General features: G+C 43.7%; 1 protein-coding gene and 1 pseudogene across 1 annotated transcript in view; one reads left to right on the top strand and one right to left on the bottom strand.

Moving 5' to 3' along the window:
- Ank3 (ankyrin 3) overlaps nucleotides 1-12,228 on the bottom strand; it is a 620,582-nt gene that overhangs the window by 578,584 nt on the left and 29,770 nt on the right. The window lies entirely within an intron of this gene.
- The window catches only part of LOC110302700, a 5,542-nt pseudogene continuing 4,875 nt past the window's right edge, over nucleotides 11,562-12,228 (top strand).

Genomic DNA, 12,228 nt, shown 5'->3' with positions numbered 1-12,228 from the left:
TCTAGGAGTCAGGCAAGTGGCAAAAGCAGACGCATTTATTGCAGGAACTCGGCAAACCATTATACCCCGCCCCCCCCCCGCCCTCCCCCCCTCAAGCATCTCATTGGCTCTCAAGTAGCCAGATGTGTTACTGACTCTTTCTCATTGGCTCGCTCCATTGCCTGGTCGAGCATCAGCAGTCTTTTAGCGAAGCTGGCAGATTCTAGGTTGGCTCGAACAGGAGCACATACGTGACAGCATTGCAGCTGGGCCTGCTAGGCTAAATCCCTCCTACAGTGGCTGATTCTCATTGTCCTCACTTGGGAGCAGGATCGGTTCAAGGCCTAGTTACTTAGTGAATTCAAGACCAGCAATGAGGCGGTCTCACAAATAAAATTGAAAAAGTCTCAAACAGGTGCTCAGCAGCCATGCTGACTCTTAACACCAAGAAAAGCCCTTTTCCAAGATCAACTTGAAAGACCCTCAAACGCAAGAGCCCGTGTCTGCAAGCTTTGTCTAGTTTTGTGAAAGCAGCTACACGGGCAAAGCTGTGCTGTCTCTACACATGTGCCAAACAAGTCTCTCTCCTTTCAGGTATTTATTGAGGGTTTGTGAGCGATGGGACTGGGCAAGGAGCGCCTCTAGAAAACTTCCTCACCACCACTACTGGCACGGAAGGTCTATGTTCAATTAGGGGACAGATTTTTCCTTGTGTTCCACAAGCTGATCTTCAAATGTATTCCAGCAGGCAGACACCTAAGCCCCAGTTATAAGCCCCTTTGTAGGGGTGGGTCAGATGCTAAGGTCCTGTTCCCCAATTGGTTCTTGATCAATCAATAAAGATGCCAGGGGCTAATTGTTGAGCTGAAGGAAAGAGGCGGAACTTCTGGTTCCCCAGAGCGAGGGAGAGACTGAGGGAGAGAAAGGGAGATTTCGCTGTGCTTCGGAGGGAGAAAATGTGACCAGCGTGTGAGCTCTAGCCCAGAGCAGCCAGGGGCTGCTTGCTTCCCCAGGGGGAAGATTAGCAGTGCAACTAAGTATAGGGAAGTTTTGTGTTGCTGAACAAGGAGAAGGTAACTGATCAACTAAAGTTGAGGGCACATTTAGGGTGCTGAGCTGGGAGTGAAAAGAAGGGCTGGAGATAGCTGAGGAATGCTTAGAAGAGCCTAGAAACTGAGCCAATAAGGCAGGTTGAAAAATAAGCTTTTGTGTGTGTGTGTGTGTGTGTGTGTGTGTGTGTGTGTGTGTGTGTGGTGTTGTGTTTCATCTGTGGATCCCAGGGAACCTAGGCAGGGCTGATAGCGAGGTCTGCCCAGAGCTTAAAGATGAGTAGTAAAAGCTTTAGGCAACATCCTTTTCTGCCGTTCTGGTCACTTAGTGACTCATCTAGCTTTCCATTGATGGATGCTCACCATCTCTAGACTTTACCCTCCATCCACAGTGACCCTTCTACCCTTCCCAAACTGCCGTCCATCTCCACTGGCACGTGCAGATCAGGGTCACAGTGACCCGATAGATTCCTTTCCTTGTCTTACCCTCTCGGAAGCTTTGGACAATTGACACAGTCTTGAAGCACCTTCCAGTGTTGGTTTCCACGGCCACACACACCTGCTCTTTCTCTGCCACTCCCCACTTCCCACCATCAGTGTTGCCTCTCCAACCTTCCAATGGAACTGTCGCCGGGTCACACATTTCACGGGTCTCATTGGCATCCCAAGGTAAGCTGGCACTTCCTGTTACACTCTAACTCAGCAGCCATTTGTCTCTGACACAACTTTTTTTTTTTTTTTTGACAGTTTGTCCATTGCTTAGTCACTGTTCTATCGCTGTGGAGAGATGCCATGACCAAGGGAACTCTTACAAAACATTTCATTGGGGCTGGTTTCACAGTGTCAGAAGTTAGCCCATTATCATCATGGTGGGGAATGCGGTGGCATGCAAGCAGACATGGCACTCAAGACATAACTGAGAGTTCTATATCCTGATTCACAATCAAGAGAGATTGGGGGGGAGGGCGGGGGAGACAGAGAGAAACAGGCATAAACAGACACAGCCTGGCATGGACTTTTGAAATCACAAAGCCCCGCCCTCCAGTGACACACTTCCTCCAACAAGGCCACACCTAAGTAACCCTATGGGGCCTGGGCTATGGGCCATGTGTCCAGGGTATGTGGGTATGTGAGTGTCTTTCACTTGCCACTGAATCTCAACATGCAGCCTGGCCTAGGACCCTGCAAAAACAGCAGGAGTGTGATGTGTGAAGCTAAGCTGTAAGACACACTGTCGTGGCCTTATTCTCTCTTAGATTACTCACTGGGGTGAGGTGAGTGGTCCAGCTAGCGCCTGGTGAAGACACGCATGTTTCCTATTGTTGAGGTTTGCTCTGTAACTACGTATTGTAATGCTGGTTGTCCTTTATAAGGAGCTCCTTGGGGACAAGGACATCTTCAAGGACAATCAAGTGATGCTATGTAAACTTGCTCCTTAATTTAATGCCATTGGTTGAATAAAGATGCCACAGCCTATAGTTGGGCATAAGAGAGGTAGGCGGGGCTTCAGTTGCCTAGCTTGAGGTCTGAGGTAGAGACCATAGGAGAGGAGAGGAGGAAGAGGAAGACGCCCCAGGGTAGATGTATCATGAGAATATGGCCATGAAGGATGGCTAATTGGAGTAGGAGTGACCCAGGCAAAATGTGGCAAGTTATATCATGGGATTATAGATGGGGAAGTAGACAAAATAGCATAGAAGGTTGATACCTGCCCAGCTCTACTGCTTTTAAGGCTAATTATAAAGGTTTTGTGTCTTTTATTTAGGAACTAAGTGATCTAAGATGGGGTAGAAACCCCCAGTTAATTTTAACCAGTTTATATGGTGAAAAACTCTGACTGCCCTCCAGTATCAATGTCCCAGGAACATGACTGAGCTTCTCCCAGTCAAATAAGGAGAGAACAAGAATTCAGCTGACATATTTGTAGCAACGTCATGCGAGATCCTGAGCCCGTGTTGGAATAAGGGATTTCCTCCAGGCATGTCAGACATTTTGTTCCTGGATGCTTAGCCCCCGTCATGACAACGAATCATGACAGACAGTGAGGGACAGCTGAGCCTGTGAGAATGGTGGTGAGACTTAACACTGCCTGTGGTGGCTGATCATGGCTGCCAACCTGGCTACATCTGGAATTAACTAAAACCCAGACAGCTAGGCACAGCTGTGAAGGACGTTTCTTGATTAGGTCATTTGAATTGGGAAGACCCATCCTATATCTGGGCCATGCCTTCCGGCCAGCCCACATAAAAGGACATGGAAGAAGAATGCTTTTGCTCTTTTTTGCCTGTGTGCTCGTCTCACTGACAAGTTCATCAATCCTACTGCTGACTCAGTCCCTTGCTGGCCTGATAGCCCACATCTTCAGGATTCCAGTGTAGATAGAAGACCATCAGCTCCCTAGAAATCCTCTAGAACTCCAGCAGGAGACTGGGACTGTGGAGACATCCAGTCATTTTTTTATTTTTATATTTGAGGTTTTTTTAAAAAAAATATTTATTTATTTTATGTATATGAATAAGTACACTATAACTGTCTTCAGACACACCAGGAAAGGGCATCAGATCCCATTTGAGATGGTTGTGATCCACCATGTGGGTGCTGGGAATTGAACTCAGGACCTCTTGAAGAGCTGTCAGTGCTTTTAACCAATGAGCCATCTCCCCAGCCCAAGACATCCAGTCTTATGGACTGAACAGCCAGCAGATCCTTGGGTTTTCCAATGGGAGACAGCCATTGTTGTAATGCCTGGATCACAACCTGCACACCACTCTAATGAATACCTCATATACATATATATGACATACATATATCACAGATATATCATATAGCAAAACTGATATATGTGTATATATTATTTTATGTTACATATAACACCTGTTAAAGTATCTATAACATAAACACACATATATAACATATATGTGTACATATACACGTGTATATGTGTATGTATGTGTGTGTTACTTTAGAGAACACTAATATACTACCTAACAGGAAGAGAGGTAGAAGGGAGGATGCTAGGACCTTCATGAGGGATTCCAACCATTCTTCTCTCTGGTCTTAAAGGGATGTTAGAGTATACTGGTGGTAGAAGGGTCAGCTGTAGGTGGAACTTGTGACATATCTTCTGAGTGTTGTCACCCATGATGGGTGACATAAAGTTAGCCATACTCCTATCAGTAACATCTCACCCATGGTCCCATAAATAAGCCTAATGTACTCAACGGTTCACCAAGTGGGCTGGGGGCCTGGCTTGAGTGTATGTATGTGTGTGTGTTGGTATATATGTATGTGTATGTGTGTATATGTGGATGTATATGTGTGTTGACATGTGTGTATGTGTGTATATGTGCATATAAGAAAGAGAGCAAGCTGAATACCAGCATCATCTGAGTTTCCTGCCTGAGGATGCGAGGTGGCCAGCTTCTTTGATCTGCCTTAGGTTCCCCGTCTGGTGCAAATAGATGTCTGTTCGTGTTTCCCCTGAAAACGTAATGGAACAGCCAGAAGCATCAAGTGTGTTTAGCATCTTCTGACTCAGAACTCCTCACTTCCTGAATGTTGGAGGTGGGCGGGGAGGGGCAGTGTTCATGTTCACGATTGCTCTTTTACACAGATTCCCAATTCTGAGCTCCCTCCCATTATCCTGGTATCTGATCAACAGTAGACCCATCTTCCACTTCCCTGAGGTAACTCTCAGTGAATTCCAGCAGGTGGGCTAATCAGCCAAAGTATAGATCTGTCAACCCCACCCCCAGCTTCTGGGAAATGGGCCTGACCTGGAGACTGGCTGATCAGTCACATTGCCCACACATTTAAACCCTATGAAACCCTTCAGCAGCACCATGGATGGACCTTCCAGATGGATGGCATGTCCACGAGCAGGAAGGGGCCCCTGAGCTCAGGGCCACCTTTCCAGACCACACAGCCCATTAAATCTTCATGTCCACCTGTGTATCCATATCTCTTCTTCTAACTCTTCTCAACATAAGAACCCAGTAAGCATGCTTCCCTGAGTCCTGAGAGCTTTCCTAACAGGTATATCTGACACTGTAAACGGGAATGTCTCTCAAAGCTAGAACATGGGCACATGCCCCTTCTTTCTCAAAAGACCTCAACTGAGATCCATCTGAAGAGAAACACAAATACCAAGTTACTACTTACTGTGGATATGTGAAGTGAATCTGGTCTTATGGGGCTGGGCCTTAGCCTTTGGGATCTGACGTCCAGCCCAGATAGACAGCACTGCAGTTGGAAAGCTATAGGATCTTAACCTGGGGTCCACTTTTCAGTGGCTAGTAATGGCCAGAAATTCTCATATATTCTGGTCACAGGAATGTGTTGAATGTTGACTAATGATAGAAGGAAAAGGAATTTTTATATAATAACTAATACATTTCCACTATTTAAATTTGGTTATAAAAATGCATTTGCATGTAGATGTTGACCACACATCTAAAAGCTGAAAGACTTGAAGATGGAAACTGGACATAGTGATATACATCTGTAACCCCAGGCTCATTCATTACAGGTGGTTGTGAGCCACCATGTGGTTGCTGGGATTTGAACTCAGGACCTTTGGAAGAGTAGTCAGTGCTCTTAACCGCTGAGCCATCTCTCCAGCCCTGGCTCATTCTTCTTAGCAAAGGGGTGGGAACAGGAAAATAATTCACACTGGGGAGTGGGAATAGTCAAATCTGGGAACCTGCTATTGAGCATGTCTAGCTAAAGAGCAGGATCTGGGCTCAGTGAGAGACCCTGTCTCAAAAAACAAAGTGGAACACTACAGAGAAAGCCACATGACCTTCAGCCTCCATAATCACAGTTATAGGCATAGTACACATACATACACATACACACACACATGCACATCCATATCTATACACACATACATGCTCATACATGCACACACACATAACACACACATATACACACATGCACACATACATATACACACATACATACACATACACACATGCTGCACACACATACACATACATATCAACACACACATAAATACACATCTACACATAACACACACATAATACGCACACACACATACACACATACAAACACACATACACACACATACATACACATATTCACACATACATACATACTACACACATGAACACACACACAAATATACACATATATACACACATACACACGCATACAACACATACATATATACACACACATACATACACATATTCACACATACATACATACTACACACATGAACACACACACAAATATACACATATATACACACATACACACGCATACAACACATACATATATACACACACATACATACACATATACATACATACCAACACACATAAATACACATACACACACATACAACACATACCAGCACACACATACACATATACACACATACATGCACACACATATACACACATACATGCACACAAATACACATACACACATGCATACACACACACATGCATGCACACATATACACACAGAGAGTAAGAGATTAAAACAAATACATCCTAAATTATCTAAATAAGCACCTCCTAAGTGCTCACTGCCCATTGTATGTTTATAGACAGAAAGCAGTAATATGTCACATATTTGTGGACTGACAACTACACCAAGGGAACCCAAGAGAACAGGGCACAGTGACCAGTGTCACTGTCCCATTGCAAGTGACAATTTATTCAACATCACCATTCTGTTCATTGGCAACTGTGTCGTGGTTTGGTTCTTTCCATTGCCCAAGTAACAGGCACAGACTTTTGGGTACTGAGATAACTGTCAGTAAAAAGGGCACAGGCCAGCATTGACAAGCCACAGTTCCCTCGCTGTTGCTGTTTTTGTTTGGTTGGTTACTTGTTTCAATTCAATGGGAAGCATCATATCACCTACGACTAAAAGCTCTTGGCCCTCTCTCCCAACAGGACCTTGCTAGCCCTGTCCGAAGACGCAAGGACTGGAGGGTTTGAGGTTGTTATGTGATGCTGCAACCAGAGTTATGCAATCCATTTCTCCCATCCTTCAGCTCAGGCCTCTTAAACCTCATGTAGCTTAGGGCCCTCAAGAGCATCCCGTTCACTCCGAGGGGTTTAGCAAAGGGAAATGACACGGGGAAGGCAGCACAAACGTAAGTCAGGGTAGTCAGCTGCTGAAATGAGGAGGGGATCGTGTCTGCGTAAGAGACGGGGTTTCTAAAGTAGGAGTCCCGAAATGGCCATAATCACACGCTACATTTTGTTTATAAATATGGTCATCTTTCCTCTTGGGCCCAGAGCTTTCTGCAAACTTCAAACAGACCCAATTCCCAGAGATGGCTTGAAACCACGAGGCTCATGTTTCTTCCCAGTGGAGACCCGCAGTCCTCCGGGAACTTAGCCAACAGAGACACTGACATTGAGAATTTGGAAATGAGAATTTGAGTCCATATGTGAAAATGGATCCTAAAAGCTAACTGTCCCCACTTCTAAACCTAATAAAGCTTTGCTCCAAAACCAAGACTCTCCTCTTCTTTCTACCTCATCCACACACTGGAAATTAGGAAAATATCAACGACCTTAAATGAAAGGCCTGTTGAGAGAGAAGATCATAAAATGGTCGGTAAAGCAGGTAGAAATGGCATATCAAGCCTAATGCTGGTCCTAATGATGTTAAAAGGAAAAATGAAATGATATGTTCTGCCTGACTAACAATAGAGGCTTCTCGCATAAAAAAGAAAAAAAAAATCTGTTTCACTTTTGCTTAATACCATGGAATTAAGACACAAACAGAAATCAGCTTAAAAGTATGTGTCCTTGGGCTTCTGAGGTTTGGAAATATAGATTAGAATCAGTTTTACATATAAGCTTACTATTTGATATTTTAAGTCAGAGCATGTCTATACTCATAGATCCAAGTTGTGTTATATATATTTTGGTAACGTCATGACACATTCAATAAGTTTATCATAAACGTTGAAGAAGCCCTAACAAAATTAATACTCATATATCAGCAAATACTAGTAAAATTTTGTTCCAAATTTCAGAGTAAAATATACGTAACAGAAATTAAGGAATCATGAAGAGTCTTGAGTTGGAAAATGAACTAGGAAACAGGAGTACAGATTGAAACAAAGCAGAAGCCTCTCGTTATGAAGGACACAGGCAGGGTGATTCCATAACGCTCCAGAAATACTACAGATTTAAGGGCTGTACATTACACGTTTGCTCACAACCAAGGACAAGGTCCTAGCACAAGGACTGATTGAGACCAGCTGCCCTTAAACAAAATTGTAAAGCTGCGGTGGAGAGAATACAGATTAGCAATCTTACTAAGCAAATAGCTTCTAAGCCACAGCCAACATTCTAACCATCTCGCTTCCGGCAAGCACTGACTGGCTCCTGTTTAATGTGTCATGTGCAGTAAGGCTATTGGGAAAAGGAGCCCAGAGAAGAAATGAAATCACAACTATTTATAGTTAGATCCTGATTTAAGAGAGAGAGAGAGAGAAAGAGAGAGAGAGAGAGAGAGAGAGAGAGAGAGAGAGAGAGAGAGAGAACACCACTTCTTTCTTTCTAGGTTGAAATGGGGGCAGGAAAGATCCTCTTCTGGCCTCTTTGGGTATTGCACTTATGTGTGCAAACCCATCCACAGATACACATACATAAACAGAAATAGATAAATAAAATCTTAAAGACAAAACAAACAGTACAATGTTACTATCCAAAAGGCATAGGTCTTCTCTTCTAATGTATAATAAGATTCAAGTGTTTAAATTTTTATCAAAAGAAATCTCTGGATTGAGGCTGTGGTTATACTGTTTTTTAAATTCGATTTTAAGTGTGATTCTTTTTTTTTTTTTTTTCTAACTCAAATAACCAGCTTAAAGGGTTAGAATGTTACTGTTCCAGTTTTCAAAGAAATAGGCTACTTGGAACAGCCTAGTGCCGGAGGTCTTGGAGGGCTGAAAAAGTATCTACAATGAAGGTAGAAGCTTTTCCAATGAAGGGTTCAGTCTGTTTACCAGAGAGTCTCCAATTCCATACTCTCTTATAATGTTACCTAGAGACCAAAGCTCAAGCTTAGCTAAAAACTGGGAGAGAGACAAAGAATCACAGAGAGAGATGAAAGATTGCCACTTGGCTTTTCTGGTGTAGTCGCCTTTTAAATGCCAGTCCCCTATGGACTTCTGTGGGTCCTCTGTCACCCTAAGATCCATCTCTGATGCTTAAACATGCTCCACCCACCCTACTTAGAGTCAGTACCTGGCCATACCACAGGGAGGAAACGGAGATGGCAGCAGCTGGATTTGCCTTTAACAGATAGGGAAATAAAAACTGAAACAGGCTGAGGAAAGAGTAGCAGAATTGTACAAAAATCCTTCTGCTTCCTGTAGACATACAGTCAACAAAGAAACCTTCCTGGGCTCTAAAACACTGTGGACATCATATCCTCCGATGCAGGAACTGACAGGACAGTAAGCCAATGAGGCTTCTTTTGAGAATTGTCAGTTAGGTAAAATGATAATTTATATTGATTTTTACTCAGGAAAAGCTGGGGAAAAGATGATTCCTTTAAAAAATAATTTGTAGTGAGTGTGGCAGTGTCTCTTGGTGACGAGAATATGTGTTTTTAGTAAGCACGAGACCCAGTAATGCCACCTCCTTCAAGACAAAAGGCAAAATCATCATTATCATCATCAAATTCAAGTGGAGAGCAGAGACAATTTCAAAATATTGGGTTAGCATTTAAAAAACAACAGGGTCCAGAGTCATTTTTTAAAAGTGCAGTACATATGTTTACAAAAGAGTACTAAGACACAAACAAAACACAAGACTTGGCTCACTATGCAGCCTTTACGCCAAACGTGACTTAATTTTCTTTAGAATTCAGAAAATTATGAAATGTCTCCAGTTTTGCTTTCTAGACTGAATATCCAGCATCGTTCTCAGAACCTACAAGAGTTATCACAGGCACCACCGAGGGCTATCAGCAAACAGCCATCATTCTGCGTTGCTTGGTATGTATGGACTATATATTGGGACACTGGGGGTTTTAGAACATAAAATAACGTTTGGATATTAAAGAAATCAGTACCATGGCTTTTCTTTCAGTGACATATGACAGTGGCAGAGGAAGTAAGCCGACCATATCTCTAAGCCAGCATGGGAACTTGGACATGAAGTCACATGGGAGGCACTGCAGACTGAAGTTCCTAGAAATGTACTACCCCATCTACCTCCTAGGCTCAGGGCCTCTCTGTATGGCCTCCAACATCATCTTGTGTGTCTCTTCATTGCCTGTATCACCGAGTTACAGGTACTCCACCAAATGACAACTCCATGTTAACAGGCTTATCTCTAGCACACAGCAGACTGACTAGCTGGGACATATATTACTCTCCTCTTTGCTGTGACCAAATGTACCTTAAGGGGTGAAGGAGGCTTGTATAGACTCACAGTGTGAGAGTACAGCCCATCATCATAGAAAAGGCATGGCAGGGGGCTGGAGAGATGGCTCAGCAGTTAAGAGCACTGACTGCTCTTTCAGAGGTTCTGAGTATAATTCCCAGCAACCACAGGGTGGCTCACAAACATCTGTAATGGATCTGATGTCCTCTTCTGGTGTGTCTGAAGACAGCAACAGTGTGCTCATACACATAAAATAAATGTTAGAAAAGAAAAGAAAAGAAAGAAAAGAAAAGAAAAGAAAAGAAAAGAAAAGAAAAGAAAAGAAAAGAAGAGAAGAGAAAAGAAAAGAAGAGAAAAGAAAAGAAAAATTGCAAGGTCAAGTGTCTGTTGTTATTGTGATAGAACACCGTACTCTAAACAACTTGGGAAGGAAAGGGTTTATTTCAGATGATAAATCTCAGGTCATACTCCATTCCTGAGCCAAGTAAGGGCAAGAACTCAAACAGGGTAGGGACCTGGAGGCAGAAACTGATGCAGAGTCTGTGTGGGGTTTGGGGATGTTTAGTGGTTTGCTCCTCATGGCTTTGCTCAGCCTGCTTTCTTTTTTTTTTTTTTTTTTTTTTTTATAGCACCCAGGACCAAGAGGCCAGGGACAGCCCCACTCACAGTGATATGGGCCCTCCCACACCAATTATCGATCAAGAAAACACACCACAGGTTTGCCCACAGGTCAATCTGGTAGGGGTAGTACCTCAGCTGAGGTTCCTTCTTCTCAGATGACTCTAGCTTGTGTCAAGTTGACATAAAATCTAGCTGGCACAGGGATCAACGGACCCAACAGTATCTAGACAGTTGTCAACTTTGGTCAGGCATACTGAGATCTCCAGCAGTAACAGGCTAGGAAAGAGAAGCCAGCAGCCTGATGGCATCAAAGGGAACATTTCATGGCAGCACAGCTATGTCACCACATGTGGCAGATTGCAGCACTGTATTTCAAAAGGGGTTGAAAACCAGAAATGTCATAACCTTGAAAGTCATTGGGAAGACCGTTCATAAGTAGGCTTGCCTCTAAAACATAACTTCCCTCTTGAAACTGGACTCCCAAAGCTAGAAATCTGTTGACTGCATCCAAAAGGCATGAGCCATGGGCTTCCTTGCCTTCTGTATAGTTCTGACTCCTTATCTCTTGTTCATGGAGTCTGCAGAAGCTTCAGTCCTGTTTTCAACAATGTTAAGTCTCAAAGTACATAAATGGGCAAGCCAAAACTACAACCTGGGTCTCCAGTTCCACATCCGTGCTCCCTGCTGCACCCAGAAATCACCGGGAGACAATTATGGGAAGAAAAGGAAGGAGGAGGAGGAGGAGGGAGGAAGTAGGTTCCTGGCTTACAGCAAATAAGCCTAACTCTACAATGCATGGAATTACCATCATCTCTGGCTAGTTCTCAGCTTTGTGCCTCTTGTCTGTTCCTTGATACATTCAGTTCATCTTAAGCAACAGGGCTGTCTATCAAGGCATTGCACAGAGTGAAAGTGAGTGTAAAGTCCGGCTGAAGAAGGAAAGTATTGACAGTTACTAAGGAGGAACACGATCAGCACTGTGTTGAAGTCAGGGAGTGCTGGTGTGCACCGCTGCCCCCACTGTGGGCTAACATTCTCCTCATGCCTTTGTATCAGTAGAAAGAAGAGCAAAACCTTGGGTTAATGGAGGGCAGCATTTTGTTTTTGTTTTTGAGACAGGGTTTCTCTGTGTAGCCCTGGCTGTCCTGGCACTCACGTTGTAGACCAGGCTGGCCTCGAACTCAGAAATC

This window comes from Mus caroli, chromosome 10 (genome assembly GCF_900094665.2).
Source record: "Mus caroli chromosome 10, CAROLI_EIJ_v1.1, whole genome shotgun sequence".
NCBI lineage: Eukaryota > Metazoa > Chordata > Mammalia > Rodentia > Muridae > Mus > Mus caroli.
Note: the sequence above shows the minus strand (reverse complement) of the source record. Positions and strands in the feature narration are given on the sequence as shown.